General features: G+C 45.4%; 1 long non-coding RNA gene across 4 annotated transcripts; it reads right to left on the bottom strand.

The window, feature by feature from the left end:
• Positions 1–17,670: 17,670 nt before the first annotated feature.
• On the bottom strand, positions 17,671–19,208 carry LOC145977610 (uncharacterized). Of its 4 annotated transcripts, none has more exons than XR_014440582.1 (3): positions 19,177–19,208; positions 18,427–18,611; positions 17,671–17,929 (listed from the first exon to the last, which is right to left on the bottom strand). It is a non-coding gene; the product is annotated as an uncharacterized LOC145977610 (long non-coding RNA). The 4 variants fall into 4 exon arrangements; XR_014440583.1 differs by lacking the exon at positions 19,177–19,208 and adding an exon at positions 19,022–19,133; XR_014440584.1 differs by lacking the exon at positions 19,177–19,208 and adding an exon at positions 18,982–19,010.
• Between the last annotated feature and the right edge of the window lie 4 nt (positions 19,209–19,212).

Below are 19,212 nucleotides of genomic sequence, written 5' to 3'. Positions count from 1 at the left end.
CTAACCTAACCTAACCTAACCTAACCTAACCTAACCTAACCTAACCTAACCTAACCTAACCTAACCTAACCTAACCTAACCTAACCTAACCTAACCTAACCTAACCTAACCTAACCTAACCTAACCTAACCTAACCTAACCTAACCTAACCTAACCTAACCTAACCTAACCTAACCTAACCTAACCTAACCTAACCTAACCTAACCTAACCTAACCTAACCTAACCTAACCTAACCTAACCTAACCTAACCTAACCTAACCTAACCTAACCTAACCTAACCTAACCTAACCTAACCTAACCTAACCTAACCTAACCTAACCTAACCTAACCTAACCTAACCTAACCTAACCTAACCTAACCTAACCTAACCTAACCTAACCTAACCTAACCTAACCTAACCTAACCTAACCTAACCTAACCTAACCTAACCTAACCTAACCTAACCTAACCTAACCTAACCTAACCTAACCTAACCTAACCTAACCTAACCTAACCTAACCTAACCTAACCTAACCTAACCTAACCTAACCTAACCTAACCTAACCTAACCTAACCTAACCTAACCTAACCTAACCTAACCTAACCTAACCTAACCTAACCTAACCTAACCTAACCTAACCTAACCTAACCTAACCTAACCTAACCTAACCTAACCTAACCTAACCTAACCTAACCTAACCTAACCTAACCTAACCTAACCTAACCTAACCTAACCTAACCTAACCTAACCTAACCTAACCTAACCTAACCTAACCTAACCTAACCTAACCTAACCTAACCTAACCTAACCTAACCTAACCTAACCTAACCTAACCTAACCTAACCTAACCTAACCTAACCTAACCTAACCTAACCTAACCTAACCTAACCTAACCTAACCTAACCTAACCTAACCTAACCTAACCTAACCTAACCTAACCTAACCTAACCTAACCTAACCTAACCTAACCTAACCTAACCTAACCTAACCTAACCTAACCTAACCTAACCTAACCTAACCTAACCTAACCTAACCTAACCTAACCTAACCTAACCTAACCTAACCTAACCTAACCTAACCTAACCTAACCTAACCTAACCTAACCTAACCTAACCTAACCTAACCTAACCTAACCTAACCTAACCTAACCTAACCTAACCTAACCTAACCTAACCTAACCTAACCTAACCTAACCTAACCTAACCTAACCTAACCTAACCTAACCTAACCTAACCTAACCTAACCTAACCTAACCTAACCTAACCTAACCTAACCTAACCTAACCTAACCTAACCTAACCTAACCTAACCTAACCTAACCTAACCTAACCTAACCTAACCTAACCTAACCTAACCTAACCTAACCTAACCTAACCTAACCTAACCTAACCTAACCTAACCTAACCTAACCTAACCTAACCTAACCTAACCTAACCTAACCTAACCTAACCTAACCTAACCTAACCTAACCTAACCTAACCTAACCTAACCTAACCTAACCTAACCTAACCTAACCTAACCTAACCTAACCTAACCTAACCTAACCTAACCTAACCTAACCTAACCTAACCTAACCTAACCTAACCTAACCTAACCTAACCTAACCTAACCTAACCTAACCTAACCTAACCTAACCTAACCTAACCTAACCTAACCTAACCTAACCTAACCTAACCTAACCTAACCTAACCTAACCTAACCTAACCTAACCTAACCTAACCTAACCTAACCTAACCTAACCTAACCTAACCTAACCTAACCTAACCTAACCTAACCTAACCTAACCTAACCTAACCTAACCTAACCTAACCTAACCTAACCTAACCTAACCTAACCTAACCTAACCTAACCTAACCTAACCTAACCTAACCTAACCTAACCTAACCTAACCTAACCTAACCTAACCTAACCTAACCTAACCTAACCTAACCTAACCTAACCTAACCTAACCTAACCTAACCTAACCTAACCTAACCTAACCTAACCTAACCTAACCTAACCTAACCTAACCTAACCTAACCTAACCTAACCTAACCTAACCTAACCTAACCTAACCTAACCTAACCTAACCTAACCTAACCTAACCTAACCTAACCTAACCTAACCTAACCTAACCTAACCTAACCTAACCTAACCTAACCTAACCTAACCTAACCTAACCTAACCTAACCTAACCTAACCTAACCTAACCTAACCTAACCTAACCTAACCTAACCTAACCTAACCTAACCTAACCTAACCTAACCTAACCTAACCTAACCTAACCTAACCTAACCTAACCTAACCTAACCTAACCTAACCTAACCTAACCTAACCTAACCTAACCTAACCTAACCTAACCTAACCTAACCTAACCTAACCTAACCTAACCTAACCTAACCTAACCTAACCTAACCTAACCTAACCTAACCTAACCTAACCTAACCTAACCTAACCTAACCTAACCTAACCTAACCTAACCTAACCTAACCTAACCTAACCTAACCTAACCTAACCTAACCTAACCTAACCTAACCTAACCTAACCTAACCTAACCTAACCTAACCTAACCTAACCTAACCTAACCTAACCTAACCTAACCTAACCTAACCTAACCTAACCTAACCTAACCTAACCTAACCTAACCTAACCTAACCTAACCTAACCTAACCTAACCTAACCTAACCTAACCTAACCTAACCTAACCTAACCTAACCTAACCTAACCTAACCTAACCTAACCTAACCTAACCTAACCTAACCTAACCTAACCTAACCTAACCTAACCTAACCTAACCTAACCTAACCTAACCTAACCTAACCTAACCTAACCTAACCTAACCTAACCTAACCTAACCTAACCTAACCTAACCTAACCTAACCTAACCTAACCTAACCTAACCTAACCTAACCTAACCTAACCTAACCTAACCTAACCTAACCTAACCTAACCTAACCTAACCTAACCTAACCTAACCTAACCTAACCTAACCTAACCTAACCTAACCTAACCTAACCTAACCTAACCTAACCTAACCTAACCTAACCTAACCTAACCTAACCTAACCTAACCTAACCTAACCTAACCTAACCTAACCTAACCTAACCTAACCTAACCTAACCTAACCTAACCTAACCTAACCTAACCTAACCTAACCTAACCTAACCTAACCTAACCTAACCTAACCTAACCTAACCTAACCTAACCTAACCTAACCTAACCTAACCTAACCTAACCTAACCTAACCTAACCTAACCTAACCTAACCTAACCTAACCTAACCTAACCTAACCTAACCTAACCTAACCTAACCTAACCTAACCTAACCTAACCTAACCTAACCTAACCTAACCTAACCTAACCTAACCTAACCTAACCTAACCTAACCTAACCTAACCTAACCTAACCTAACCTAACCTAACCTAACCTAACCTAACCTAACCTAACCTAACCTAACCTAACCTAACCTAACCTAACCTAACCTAACCTAACCTAACCTAACCTAACCTAACCTAACCTAACCTAACCTAACCTAACCTAACCTAACCTAACCTAACCTAACCTAACCTAACCTAACCTAACCTAACCTAACCTAACCTAACCTAACCTAACCTAACCTAACCTAACCTAACCTAACCTAACCTAACCTAACCTAACCTAACCTAACCTAACCTAACCTAACCTAACCTAACCTAACCTAACCTAACCTAACCTAACCTAACCTAACCTAACCTAACCTAACCTAACCTAACCTAACCTAACCTAACCTAACCTAACCTAACCTAACCTAACCTAACCTAACCTAACCTAACCTAACCTAACCTAACCTAACCTAACCTAACCTAACCTAACCTAACCTAACCTAACCTAACCTAACCTAACCTAACCTAACCTAACCTAACCTAACCTAACCTAACCTAACCTAACCTAACCTAACCTAACCTAACCTAACCTAACCTAACCTAACCTAACCTAACCTAACCTAACCTAACCTAACCTAACCTAACCTAACCTAACCTAACCTAACCTAACCTAACCTAACCTAACCTAACCTAACCTAACCTAACCTAACCTAACCTAACCTAACCTAACCTAACCTAACCTAACCTAACCTAACCTAACCTAACCTAACCTAACCTAACCTAACCTAACCTAACCTAACCTAACCTAACCTAACCTAACCTAACCTAACCTAACCTAACCTAACCTAACCTAACCTAACCTAACCTAACCTAACCTAACCTAACCTAACCTAACCTAACCTAACCTAACCTAACCTAACCTAACCTAACCTAACCTAACCTAACCTAACCTAACCTAACCTAACCTAACCTAACCTAACCTAACCTAACCTAACCTAACCTAACCTAACCTAACCTAACCTAACCTAACCTAACCTAACCTAACCTAACCTAACCTAACCTAACCTAACCTAACCTAACCTAACCTAACCTAACCTAACCTAACCTAACCTAACCTAACCTAACCTAACCTAACCTAACCTAACCTAACCTAACCTAACCTAACCTAACCTAACCTAACCTAACCTAACCTAACCTAACCTAACCTAACCTAACCTAACCTAACCTAACCTAACCTAACCTAACCTAACCTAACCTAACCTAACCTAACCTAACCTAACCTAACCTAACCTAACCTAACCTAACCTAACCTAACCTAACCTAACCTAACCTAACCTAACCTAACCTAACCTAACCTAACCTAACCTAACCTAACCTAACCTAACCTAACCTAACCTAACCTAACCTAACCTAACCTAACCTAACCTAACCTAACCTAACCTAACCTAACCTAACCTAACCTAACCTAACCTAACCTAACCTAACCTAACCTAACCTAACCTAACCTAACCTAACCTAACCTAACCTAACCTAACCTAACCTAACCTAACCTAACCTAACCTAACCTAACCTAACCTAACCTAACCTAACCTAACCTAACCTAACCTAACCTAACCTAACCTAACCTAACCTAACCTAACCTAACCTAACCTAACCTAACCTAACCTAACCTAACCTAACCTAACCTAACCTAACCTAACCTAACCTAACCTAACCTAACCTAACCTAACCTAACCTAACCTAACCTAACCTAACCTAACCTAACCTAACCTAACCTAACCTAACCTAACCTAACCTAACCTAACCTAACCTAACCTAACCTAACCTAACCTAACCTAACCTAACCTAACCTAACCTAACCTAACCTAACCTAACCTAACCTAACCTAACCTAACCTAACCTAACCTAACCTAACCTAACCTAACCTAACCTAACCTAACCTAACCTAACCTAACCTAACCTAACCTAACCTAACCTAACCTAACCTAACCTAACCTAACCTAACCTAACCTAACCTAACCTAACCTAACCTAACCTAACCTAACCTAACCTAACCTAACCTAACCTAACCTAACCTAACCTAACCTAACCTAACCTAACCTAACCTAACCTAACCTAACCTAACCTAACCTAACCTAACCTAACCTAACCTAACCTAACCTAACCTAACCTAACCTAACCTAACCTAACCTAACCTAACCTAACCTAACCTAACCTAACCTAACCTAACCTAACCTAACCTAACCTAACCTAACCTAACCTAACCTAACCTAACCTAACCTAACCTAACCTAACCTAACCTAACCTAACCTAACCTAACCTAACCTAACCTAACCTAACCTAACCTAACCTAACCTAACCTAACCTAACCTAACCTAACCTAACCTAACCTAACCTAACCTAACCTAACCTAACCTAACCTAACCTAACCTAACCTAACCTAACCTAACCTAACCTAACCTAACCTAACCTAACCTAACCTAACCTAACCTAACCTAACCTAACCTAACCTAACCTAACCTAACCTAACCTAACCTAACCTAACCTAACCTAACCTAACCTAACCTAACCTAACCTAACCTAACCTAACCTAACCTAACCTAACCTAACCTAACCTAACCTAACCTAACCTAACCTAACCTAACCTAACCTAACCTAACCTAACCTAACCTAACCTAACCTAACCTAACCTAACCTAACCTAACCTAACCTAACCTAACCTAACCTAACCTAACCTAACCTAACCTAACCTAACCTAACCTAACCTAACCTAACCTAACCTAACCTAACCTAACCTAACCTAACCTAACCTAACCTAACCTAACCTAACCTAACCTAACCTAACCTAACCTAACCTAACCTAACCTAACCTAACCTAACCTAACCTAACCTAACCTAACCTAACCTAACCTAACCTAACCTAACCTAACCTAACCTAACCTAACCTAACCTAACCTAACCTAACCTAACCTAACCTAACCTAACCTAACCTAACCTAACCTAACCTAACCTAACCTAACCTAACCTAACCTAACCTAACCTAACCTAACCTAACCTAACCTAACCTAACCTAACCTAACCTAACCTAACCTAACCTAACCTAACCTAACCTAACCTAACCTAACCTAACCTAACCTAACCTAACCTAACCTAACCTAACCTAACCTAACCTAACCTAACCTAACCTAACCTAACCTAACCTAACCTAACCTAACCTAACCTAACCTAACCTAACCTAACCTAACCTAACCTAACCTAACCTAACCTAACCTAACCTAACCTAACCTAACCTAACCTAACCTAACCTAACCTAACCTAACCTAACCTAACCTAACCTAACCTAACCTAACCTAACCTAACCTAACCTAACCTAACCTAACCTAACCTAACCTAACCTAACCTAACCTAACCTAACCTAACCTAACCTAACCTAACCTAACCTAACCTAACCTAACCTAACCTAACCTAACCTAACCTAACCTAACCTAACCTAACCTAACCTAACCTAACCTAACCTAACCTAACCTAACCTAACCTAACCTAACCTAACCTAACCTAACCTAACCTAACCTAACCTAACCTAACCTAACCTAACCTAACCTAACCTAACCTAACCTAACCTAACCTAACCTAACCTAACCTAACCTAACCTAACCTAACCTAACCTAACCTAACCTAACCTAACCTAACCTAACCTAACCTAACCTAACCTAACCTAACCTAACCTAACCTAACCTAACCTAACCTAACCTAACCTAACCTAACCTAACCTAACCTAACCTAACCTAACCTAACCTAACCTAACCTAACCTAACCTAACCTAACCTAACCTAACCTAACCTAACCTAACCTAACCTAACCTAACCTAACCTAACCTAACCTAACCTAACCTAACCTAACCTAACCTAACCTAACCTAACCTAACCTAACCTAACCTAACCTAACCTAACCTAACCTAACCTAACCTAACCTAACCTAACCTAACCTAACCTAACCTAACCTAACCTAACCTAACCTAACCTAACCTAACCTAACCTAACCTAACCTAACCTAACCTAACCTAACCTAACCTAACCTAACCTAACCTAACCTAACCTAACCTAACCTAACCTAACCTAACCTAACCTAACCTAACCTAACCTAACCTAACCTAACCTAACCTAACCTAACCTAACCTAACCTAACCTAACCTAACCTAACCTAACCTAACCTAACCTAACCTAACCTAACCTAACCTAACCTAACCTAACCTAACCTAACCTAACCTAACCTAACCTAACCTAACCTAACCTAACCTAACCTAACCTAACCTAACCTAACCTAACCTAACCTAACCTAACCTAACCTAACCTAACCTAACCTAACCTAACCTAACCTAACCTAACCTAACCTAACCTAACCTAACCTAACCTAACCTAACCTAACCTAACCTAACCTAACCTAACCTAACCTAACCTAACCTAACCTAACCTAACCTAACCTAACCTAACCTAACCTAACCTAACCTAACCTAACCTAACCTAACCTAACCTAACCTAACCTAACCTAACCTAACCTAACCTAACCTAACCTAACCTAACCTAACCTAACCTAACCTAACCTAACCTAACCTAACCTAACCTAACCTAACCTAACCTAACCTAACCTAACCTAACCTAACCTAACCTAACCTAACCTAACCTAACCTAACCTAACCTAACCTAACCTAACCTAACCTAACCTAACCTAACCTAACCTAACCTAACCTAACCTAACCTAACCTAACCTAACCTAACCTAACCTAACCTAACCTAACCTAACCTAACCTAACCTAACCTAACCTAACCTAACCTAACCTAACCTAACCTAACCTAACCTAACCTAACCTAACCTAACCTAACCTAACCTAACCTAACCTAACCTAACCTAACCTAACCTAACCTAACCTAACCTAACCTAACCTAACCTAACCTAACCTAACCTAACCTAACCTAACCTAACCTAACCTAACCTAACCTAACCTAACCTAACCTAACCTAACCTAACCTAACCTAACCTAACCTAACCTAACCTAACCTAACCTAACCTAACCTAACCTAACCTAACCTAACCTAACCTAACCTAACCTAACCTAACCTAACCTAACCTAACCTAACCTAACCTAACCTAACCTAACCTAACCTAACCTAACCTAACCTAACCTAACCTAACCTAACCTAACCTAACCTAACCTAACCTAACCTAACCTAACCTAACCTAACCTAACCTAACCTAACCTAACCTAACCTAACCTAACCTAACCTAACCTAACCTAACCTAACCTAACCTAACCTAACCTAACCTAACCTAACCTAACCTAACCTAACCTAACCTAACCTAACCTAACCTAACCTAACCTAACCTAACCTAACCTAACCTAACCTAACCTAACCTAACCTAACCTAACCTAACCTAACCTAACCTAACCTAACCTAACCTAACCTAACCTAACCTAACCTAACCTAACCTAACCTAACCTAACCTAACCTAACCTAACCTAACCTAACCTAACCTAACCTAACCTAACCTAACCTAACCTAACCTAACCTAACCTAACCTAACCTAACCTAACCTAACCTAACCTAACCTAACCTAACCTAACCTAACCTAACCTAACCTAACCTAACCTAACCTAACCTAACCTAACCTAACCTAACCTAACCTAACCTAACCTAACCTAACCTAACCTAACCTAACCTAACCTAACCTAACCTAACCTAACCTAACCTAACCTAACCTAACCTAACCTAACCTAACCTAACCTAACCTAACCTAACCTAACCTAACCTAACCTAACCTAACCTAACCTAACCTAACCTAACCTAACCTAACCTAACCTAACCTAACCTAACCTAACCTAACCTAACCTAACCTAACCTAACCTAACCTAACCTAACCTAACCTAACCTAACCTAACCTAACCTAACCTAACCTAACCTAACCTAACCTAACCTAACCTAACCTAACCTAACCTAACCTAACCTAACCTAACCTAACCTAACCTAACCTAACCTAACCTAACCTAACCTAACCTAACCTAACCTAACCTAACCTAACCTAACCTAACCTAACCTAACCTAACCTAACCTAACCTAACCTAACCTAACCTAACCTAACCTAACCTAACCTAACCTAACCTAACCTAACCTAACCTAACCTAACCTAACCTAACCTAACCTAACCTAACCTAACCTAACCTAACCTAACCTAACCTAACCTAACCTAACCTAACCTAACCTAACCTAACCTAACCTAACCTAACCTAACCTAACCTAACCTAACCTAACCTAACCTAACCTAACCTAACCTAACCTAACCTAACCTAACCTAACCTAACCTAACCTAACCTAACCTAACCTAACCTAACCTAACCTAACCTAACCTAACCTAACCTAACCTAACCTAACCTAACCTAACCTAACCTAACCTAACCTAACCTAACCTAACCTAACCTAACCTAACCTAACCTAACCTAACCTAACCTAACCTAACCTAACCTAACCTAACCTAACCTAACCTAACCTAACCTAACCTAACCTAACCTAACCTAACCTAACCTAACCTAACCTAACCTAACCTAACCTAACCTAACCTAACCTAACCTAACCTAACCTAACCTAACCTAACCTAACCTAACCTAACCTAACCTAACCTAACCTAACCTAACCTAACCTAACCTAACCTAACCTAACCTAACCTAACCTAACCTAACCTAACCTAACCTAACCTAACCTAACCTAACCTAACCTAACCTAACCTAACCTAACCTAACCTAACCTAACCTAACCTAACCTAACCTAACCTAACCTAACCTAACCTAACCTAACCTAACCTAACCTAACCTAACCTAACCTAACCTAACCTAACCTAACCTAACCTAACCTAACCTAACCTAACCTAACCTAACCTAACCGAGGTCAGGAGTGGGAAATTTTGTGAATTTCGCGGTCAGAACTGGTAAACTAGCGGGTACTTGTTGTATACTACTCGAATCTCCCGGTCAGGACTGGAAATTTTTATTTTTTTTTTTTTTTTTTTTTTTTTTTTTTTTTTTTCATTCTTCTACCGAGGTCAGGAGTGGGAAATTTTGAGAATTTCGCGGTCAGGACTGGCAAACTAGCGGGTACTTGTTGTAGTCTACTCGAATCTCCCGGTCAGGACTGGAAATTTTTATTTTTCATTCTTCTACCGAGGTCAGGAGTGGGAAATTTTGAAAATTTCGCGGTCAGGACTGGCAAACTAGCGGGTACTTGTTGTAGTCTACTCGAATCTCCCGGTCAGGACTGGAACTTTTTATTTTCATTCATTCTTCTACCGAGATCAGTAGTGGGAAATTTTGTGAATTTCGCGGTCAGGACTGATAAACTAGCGGGTACTTGTTGTATAATACTAGAATCTCCCGGTCAGGACTGGATATTTTTATTTTCATTCTTCTACCGCGGTCAGGAGTGGGAAATTTTGTAAATTCCGCGGTCAGGACTGGTAAACTAGCGGGTACTTGTTGTAGTCTACTCGAGTCTCCCGGTCAGGACTGGAAATTTTTATTTTCATTCTTCTACCGAGATCAGTAGTGGGAAATTTTGAGAATTTCGCGGTCAGGACTGATAAACTAGCGGGAACTTGTTGTATACTACTAGAATCTCCCGGTCAAGACTGGATATTTTTATTTTCATTCTTCTACCGCGGTCAGGAGTGGGAAATTTTGTGAATTTCGCGGTCAGGACTGGTAATCTAGCGGGTACTTGTTGTAGTCTACTGGAGTCTCCCGGTCAGGACTGGAAATTTTTATTTTCATTCTTCTACCGAGGTCAGGAGTGGGAAATTTTGAGAATTTCGCGGTCAGGACTGGCAAACTAGCGGGTACTTGTTGTAGTCTACTCGAATCTCCCGGTCAGGACTGGAACTTTTTATTTTCATTCTTCTACCGAGATCAGTAGTGGGAAATTTTGTGAATTTCGCGGTCAGGACTGATAAACTAGCGGGTACTTGTTGTATAATACTAGAATCTCCCGGTCAGGACTGGATATTTTTATTTTCATTCTTCTACCGCGGTCAGGAGTGGGAAATTTTGTAAATTTCGCGGTCAGGATTGGTAAACTAGCGGGTACTTGTTGTAGTCTACTCGAGTCTCCCGGTCAGGACTGGAAATTTTTATTTTCATTCTTCTACCGAGGTCAGGAGTGGAAAATTTTGAGAATTTCGCGGTCAGGACTGATAAACTAGCGGGAACTTGTTGTATACTACTAGAATCTCCCGGTCAAGACTGGATATTTTTATTTTCATTCTTCTACCGCGGTCAGGAGTGGGAAATTTTGTGAATTTCGCGGTCAGGACTGGTAATCTAGCGGGTACTTGTTGTAGTCTACTGGAGTCTCCCGGTCAGGACTGGAAATTTGTATTTTCATTCTTCTACCGAGGTCAGGAATGGGAAATTTTGAGAATTTCGCGGTCAGGAATTTGGCGTCTGCGCAGAAGTTCGCGTTGGCACGAAATGACTCCCGCGCGTGCGCCGTAGCTCGCGTATGTTCGAAAAGACTCCTGCGAGTGCGCCGCAGGTCGCGCATGCGCCAAAAGATTCATGCGCGTTCGTCGAAGGTCGCGCATGCGCGGCAAGTCTCCCGCGCGTGCGCAGTAGCTCGCGTATGTTCGAAAAGACTCCCGCAGGTGCGCCGAAGGTCGCGCATGCGCCAGAAGATTCATGCGCGTGCGTCAAGGTCGCGCATGCGCGGCAAGTCTCCCGCGCGTGCGCAGTAGCTCGCGCATGTTCGAAAAGACTTTCGCGCCTGCGCAGTAGTTCGCGTTGGCACGAAATGACTCCCGCACGTGCGCAGTAGCTTGCGCATGTTCGAAAAGACTTTCGCGCGTGCGCAGAAGTTCGCGTTGGCACGAAATGACTCGCGCGCTTGCGCAGAAGGTCGCGCATGCGCGGCAAGTCTCCCGCGCGTGCGCAGTAGCTCGCGTATGTTCGAAAAGACTTCCGCGCGTGCGCCGAAGGACGCGCATGCGCCAAAAGATTCATGCGCGTGCGTCGAAGGTCGCGCATGCGCGGCAAGTCTCCCGCGCGTGCGCAGTAGCTCGCGTATGTTCGAAAAGACTCCCGCGCGTGCGCCGAAGGTCGCGCATGCGCCAGAAGATTCATGCGCGTGCGTCGAAGGTCGCGCATGCGCGGCATGTCTCCCGCGCGTGCGCAGTAGCTCGCGCATGTTCGAAAAGACTTTCGCGCCTGCGCAGAAGTTCGCGTTGGCACGTAATGACTCCCGCGCGTGCGCAGTAGCTCGCGCATGTTCGAAAAGACTTTCGCGCGTGCGCAGAAGTTCGCGTTGGCACGAAATGACTCGCGCGCTACCGCAGAAGGTCGCGCATGCGCGGCAAGTCTCCCGCGCGTGCGCAGTAGCTCGCGTTTGTTCGAAAAGACTCCCGCGCGTGCGCCGAATTTTGCGCATGCGCCAAAAGATTCATGCGTGTGCGTCGAAGGTCGCGCATGAGCGGCAAGTCTCCCGCGCGTGCGCAGTAGCTCGCGCATGTTCGAAAAGACTCCCGCGCGTGCGCCGAAGGTCGCGCATGCGCCAAAAGATTCATGCGCGTGCGTCGAAGGTCGCGCATGCGCGGCAAGTTTCCCGCGCGTACGCAGTATTTCGCGTATGTTCGAAAAGACTCCCGCGAGTGCGCCGAAGGTCGCGCATGCGCCAAAAGATTCATGCGCGTGCGTCGAAGGTCGCGCATGCGCAGTAGCTCGCGTATGTTCGAAAAGACTCCCGCGCGTGCGCCGAATGTAGCGCATGCGCCAAAAGATTCATGCGTGTGCGTCGAAGGTCGCGCATGCGCGGCAAGTCTCCCGCGCGTGCGCAGTAGCTCGCGTATGTTCGAAAAGACTCCCGCGCGTGCGCCGAAGGTCGCGCATGCGCCAGAAGATTCATGCGCGTGCGTCGAAGGTCGCGCATGAGCGGCATGTCTCCCGCGCGCACAGTAGCTCGCGCATGTTCGAAAAGACTTTCGCGCCTGCGCAGAAGTTCGCGTTGGCACGAAATGACTCCCGCGCGTGCGCAGTAGCTCGCGCATGTTCGAAAAGACTTTCGCGCCTGCGCAGAAGTTCGCGTTGGCACGAAATTACTCGCGCGCTTGCGCAGAAGGTAGCGCATGCGCGGCAAGTCTCCCGCGCGTGCGCCGAAGGTCGCGCTTGAGCCAAAAGACTCCCGCGCGTGCGCAGAAGGCCGCGCATGCGCCAAAAGCCTCCTGCGCGAGCGTCGAAGGTCGCACATGCGCGGCAAGTCTCCCGCGCGTGCGCAGTAGCTCGCGCATGTTCGAAAAGACTTTCGCGCCTGCGCAGAAGTTCGCGTTGGCACGAAATTACTCGCGCGCTTGCGCAGAAGGTAGCGCATGCGCGGCAAGTCTCCCGCGCGTGCGCCGAAGGTCGCGCTTGAGCCAAAAGACTCCCGCGCGTGCGCAGAAGGCCGCGCATGCGCCAAAAGCCTCCTGCGCGAGCGTCGAAGGTCGCACATGCGCGGCAAGTCTCCCGCGCGTGCGCAGTAGCTCGCGTATGTTCGAAAAGACTCCAGCGCGTGCGCCGAAGGTCGCGCATGTGCCAAAAGATTCATGCGCGTGCGTCGAAGGTCGCGCATGCGCGGCAAGTCTCCCGCGCGTGCGCAGTAGCTCGCGCATGTTCGAAAAGACTTTCGCGCTTGCGCAGATGTCGCGTTGGCACGAAATGACTCGCGCGCTTGCGCAGAAGGTCGCGCATGCGCGTCAAGTCTCCCGCGCGTGCGCAGTAGCTCGCGTATGTTCGAAAAGACTCCAGCTAGTGCGCCGAAGGTCGCGCATGTGCCAAAAGATTCATGCGCGTGCGTCGAAGGTCGCGCATGCGCGGCAAATCTCCCGCGCGTGCGCAGTAGCTCGCGTATGTTCGAAAAGACTCCCGCGCGTGCGCCGAAGTTCGCGCATGCGCCAAAAGATTCATGCGCGTGCGTCGAAGGTCGCGCATGCGCGGCAAGTCTCCCGCGCGTGCGCAGTAGCTCGCGTATGTTCGAAAAGACTCCCGCGCGTGCGCCGAAGGTCGCGCATGCGCCAAAAGATTCATGCGCGTGCGTCGAAGATCGCGCATGCGCGGCAAGTCTCCCGCGAGTGCGCAGTAGCTCGCGCATGTTCGAAAAGACTTTCGCGCTTGCGCAGATGTCGCGTTGGCACGAAAAGACTCGCGCGCTTGCGCAGAAGGTCGCGCATGCGCGTCAAGTCTCCCGCGCGTGCGCAGTAGCTCGCGTATGTTCGAAAAGACTCCCGCGCGTGCGTCGAAGGTTGCGCATGCGCCTAAAGATTCATGCGCGTGCGTCGAAGGTCGCGCATGCGCGGCAAGTCTCTCGCGCGTGCGCAGTAGCCCGCGCATGTTCGAAAAGACTTTCGCGCGTGCGCAGAAGTTTGCGTTGGCACGAAATGACTCCCGCGCGTGCGCAGTAGCTCGCGTATGTTCGAAAAGACTCCCGCGCGTTCGCCGAAGGTCGCGCATGCGCCAAAAGATTCATGCGCGTGCGTCGAAGATCGCGCATGCGCGGCAAGTCTCCCGCGAGTGCGCAGTAGCTCGCGCATGTTCGAAAAGACTTTCGCGCTTGCGCAGATGTCGCGTTGGCACGAAAAGACTCGCGCGCTTGCGCAGAAGGTCGCGCATGCGCGTCAAGTCTCCCGCGCGTGCGCAGTAGCTCGCGTATGTTCGAAAAGACTCCCGCGCGTGCGTCGAAGATCGCGCATGCGCCTAAAGATTCATGCGCGTGCGTCGAAGGTTGCGCATGCGCGGCAAGTCTACCGCGCGTGCGCAGTAGCTCGCGCATGTTCGAAAATACTTTCGCGCTTGCGCAGAAGTTCGCGTTGGCACGAAATGACTCCCGCGCGTGCGCAGTAGCACGCGTATGTTCGAAAGGACTCCTGCGCGTTCGCCGAAGTTCGCGCATGCGCCAAAAGATTCATGCGCGTGCGTCGAAGGTCGCGCATGCGCGGCAAGTCTCCCGCGAGTGCGCAGTAGCTCGCGCATGTTCGAAAAGACTTTCGCGCTTGCGCAGATGTCGCGTTGGCACGAAAAGACTCGCGCGCTTGCGCAGAAGGTCGCGCATGCGCGTCAAGTCTCCCGCGCGTGCGCAGTAGCTCGCGTATGTTCGAAAAGACTCCCGCGCGTGCGTCGAAGGTTGCGCATGCGCCTAAAGATTCATGCGCGTGCGTCGAAGGTCGCGCATGCGCGGCAAGTCTCTCGCGCGTGCGCAGTAGCCCGCGCATGTTCGAAAAGACTTTCGCGCGTGCGCAGAAGTTTGCGTTGGCACGAAATGACTCCCGCGCGTGCGCAGTAGCTCGCGTATGTTCGAAAAGACTCCCGCGCGTTCGCCGAAGGTCGCGCATGCGCCAAAAGATTCATGCGCGTGCGTCGAAGATCGCGCATGCGCGGCAAGTCTCCCGCGAGTGCGCAGTAGCTCGCGCATGTTCGAAAAGACTTTCGCGCTTGCGCAGATGTCGCGTTGGCACGAAAAGACTCGCGCGCTTGCGCAGAAGGTCGCGCATGCGCGTCAAGTCTCCCGCGCGTGCGCAGTAGCTCGCGTATGTTCGAAAAGACTCCCGCGCGTGCGTCGAAGATCGCGCATGCGCCTAAAGATTCATGCGCGTGCGTCGAAGGTTGCGCATGCGCGGCAAGTCTACCGCGCGTGCGCAGTAGCTCGCGCATGTTCGAAAATACTTTCGCGCTTGCGCAGAAGTTCGCGTTGGCACGAAATGACTCCCGCGCGTGCGCAGTAGCACGCGTATGTTCGAAAGGACTCCTGCGCGTTCGCCGAAGTTCGCGCATGCGCCAAAAGATTCATGCGCGTGCGTCGAAGGTCGCGCATGCGCGGCAAGTCTCCCGCGAGTGCGCAGTAGCTCGCGCATGTTCGAAAAGACTTTCGCGCGTGCGCAGATGTCGCGTTGGCACGAAATGACTCGCGCGCTTGCGCAGAAGGTCGCGCATGCGCGGCAAGTCTCCCGCGCGTGCGCAGTAGCTCGCGTATGTTCGAATAGACTCCCGCGCGTGCGTCGAGGGTCGCGCATGCGCCTAAAGATTCATGCGCGTGCGTCGAAGGTCGCGCATGCGCGGCAAGTCTCCCGCGCGTGCGCAGTAGCTCGCGCATGTTCGAAAAGACTTTCGCGCCTGCGCAGAAGTTCGCGTTGGCACGAAATGACTCCCACGCGTGCGCAGTAGCACGCATATGTTCGAAAAGACTCCCGCGCGTGCGCCGAAGTTCGCGCATGCGCCAAAAGATTCATGCGCGTGCGTCGAAGGTCGCGCATGCGCGGCAAGTCTCCCGCGCGTGCGCCGAAGGTCGCGCTTGAGCCTGTGACGTCCCGCCATCTTAAAATTACTAGATTTAGTTACAATTCGTTTACCCATCTTATTTCTTTGCTATATCCATGGAATAAGAATGAATATTCAATTCTATTATTCGTAATTCAATTTTATTCACTATTATCAATTATATTACTATTAATTTTAATTCTAATATATGCGCATACGAATTCTAACGCTTAAAATATCAATTATAATATTTGCTTACCGTTTTATTCTACACGGTTATTTAGCCCGCTACTTAAATAAATACTCCCTCAATTAATGTATAATGAGGACTTTATATACGCGCTAAAATTCGAATTTAGATTTTAACAAACGCGACCGAAAACATATAATTTAAGCAATAACAAGTAAGGTATTTCAAAGGAACTGTTGAATTGATCTTAAATATGAATAAATACAAATATATTTAAACACTGAAATGCTTTATTTAAAAATTCATTATGGGATCATAACCAGTGGAAATAACTTTCTCTATATGCTACAACTTAAAATTAATCTATTCTAACTTGAGCCGTAAATTTCTGAACCTTTTCTAAAATATAAAGGATGTTATACATGTAAAATGATTCCGTAATCCTAACACCGCTAATGATAGATATTAAATTAAGAGCGCATAGTTTTGACATGTGAGGTGACTTAAGAGGAAGTCATAAACATATCGGACATTGACTTCTTGAAGATGTCAACCGACACTTCCGATAATAGTCGCGTACTACTCTTTGATCACCGCCGCGCTTCTATGAAAAGGATATCTATGTCAAAACAATTGATAAGTAATTCAGTAGTGCTTCCGAGAACGACGTGATCCGATGTAGAGATCACCTTACTCGAGGATTCCTACAGCTAGAGATCATGCAAGGAACAACGGAATCGCTAGTATATAAACCCCGGATTCTAGGCGCGAGCGGTTCATTCTATCATTAATAATTAGTCAGTATAGCAGACTCGCTGTTAGTTGTGATCACTTTGCTGTTATTCTTTATTATTCTTTAACTCATTACAACTAAAATTTAATACTTTGTATCAATCTGCTATATCGTTCAGTAAAATTCAAATAAAGAAGTTATACTTGTGCAAATTCACTGTGTCAATCCTTGGAGATTCCCAGACCTTGCTTAGACGAAGGCGATCGAGACCAACCGAAATCGACATCTGAGTGGTAAGTACCAGATTTTTGTCCCATTTTATGCTTGTTTTCGTGCGATAATATTCACCTTCCTTGCATTCACGACATTTCCTGAAACAAAACATTGAGAATTAAATAACAAGCATACTGTCAAGCACTAGCACGTCGCTGGCAGTATTCCTCCCTCTTATTCCAGCGCAACTTGTTTTAACTTGTTATTCTATTCTGATAAGCGTCAAAGCAAAAATTAATTAGAACTCCAAAATCGCCCTCATCAATTGAGCGTCGCAGCATCCCTTCTCTGAAGATTCCTTCATCTCCAGGCATCCTCTGCCATGCCGGAGAACTCCTCACACTCCAATTTTTATTCTTAAAAATTCATTACCACTTTTTACCCCAAAACCAGATTTCCATCGTCTCCGGGCATCCACTGTCATGCCGGAGGCATCCGACATCCTAAACCAATTCGCTTAATCGACGCTTCATTGAAATACCAACGATATTTGGATTTGCATAAATTTCTAACGTCGCTACTAGAATAAAACGTCTTTCCACCCATAGGTATAGCATCTTCGCGGTGCTGTGCACAGAATTTATTATCCATTCACCCATTCTTCCGTCGCTGCCGGGCATCCACTGTCATGCCGGAAGCATCCTAAGTTCCCTACCCTTATACGCAATTTCCGCTATCGTAACTTTATTCTGCCCTCAAGTTCCATCGTCCCCGGGCATCCACGGTCATGCCGGAGACATCCACATATCCTTATGAATTACTCCTTCATTGACGTTTTAGCTAAAACAAAATTACAAGAATAAACGTACTATGTGCTAATGTGCGTTGACGCTGATTCAGTTAAAAATAATAACAAGAGCAAATAAAATACCACTTTCCTCAACCAGTACTATATTCTACCTACCAGAAAAATATATATTAACATTAATATTATCTCTTTAAATGGTAACCCCATCGTCAGAATTCAAAAGAAAAAGACATAGAGCAGGAAAAATAACCCGTGAATATCGTGACGCTTCTCGATTCCGTCGGATCAAGAGATTAGAACTAAACTCAAAGCGTATCCTTGTCAAATCAGAAACAAGGGTCTTCCTTCCAGAAAGTTTTGTCTCCGCTTTAAAGGCTAGGGCTAAATTCCTCTTTTACTTACCGGAAAATTTTACTTCACAGAAATTTCTTCAAATAGTTACCTCAAACGTAGAATTTGACTCTTTCTATAATTACTATTTGGAAATTATAAAAAATAAAGATACGATTGAAAACCCTTCATTAAGTTCAATAGATCTGATAACTCAATTAAAATCCCAACTTCCGGAGAATCAGTATGAAATAGAGAGTTACTTACAGACTCTCCAATGAAGCCTTCTTGCAACAATAAAGA

Source organism: Camponotus vicinus, unplaced genomic scaffold (genome assembly GCF_025532165.1).
Source record: "Camponotus vicinus isolate PSW18456_S1 unplaced genomic scaffold, iyCamVici1.0 SCAF_1, whole genome shotgun sequence".
NCBI lineage: Eukaryota > Metazoa > Arthropoda > Insecta > Hymenoptera > Formicidae > Camponotus > Camponotus vicinus.
This window is presented reverse-complemented; position numbering and strand designations above follow the sequence as displayed.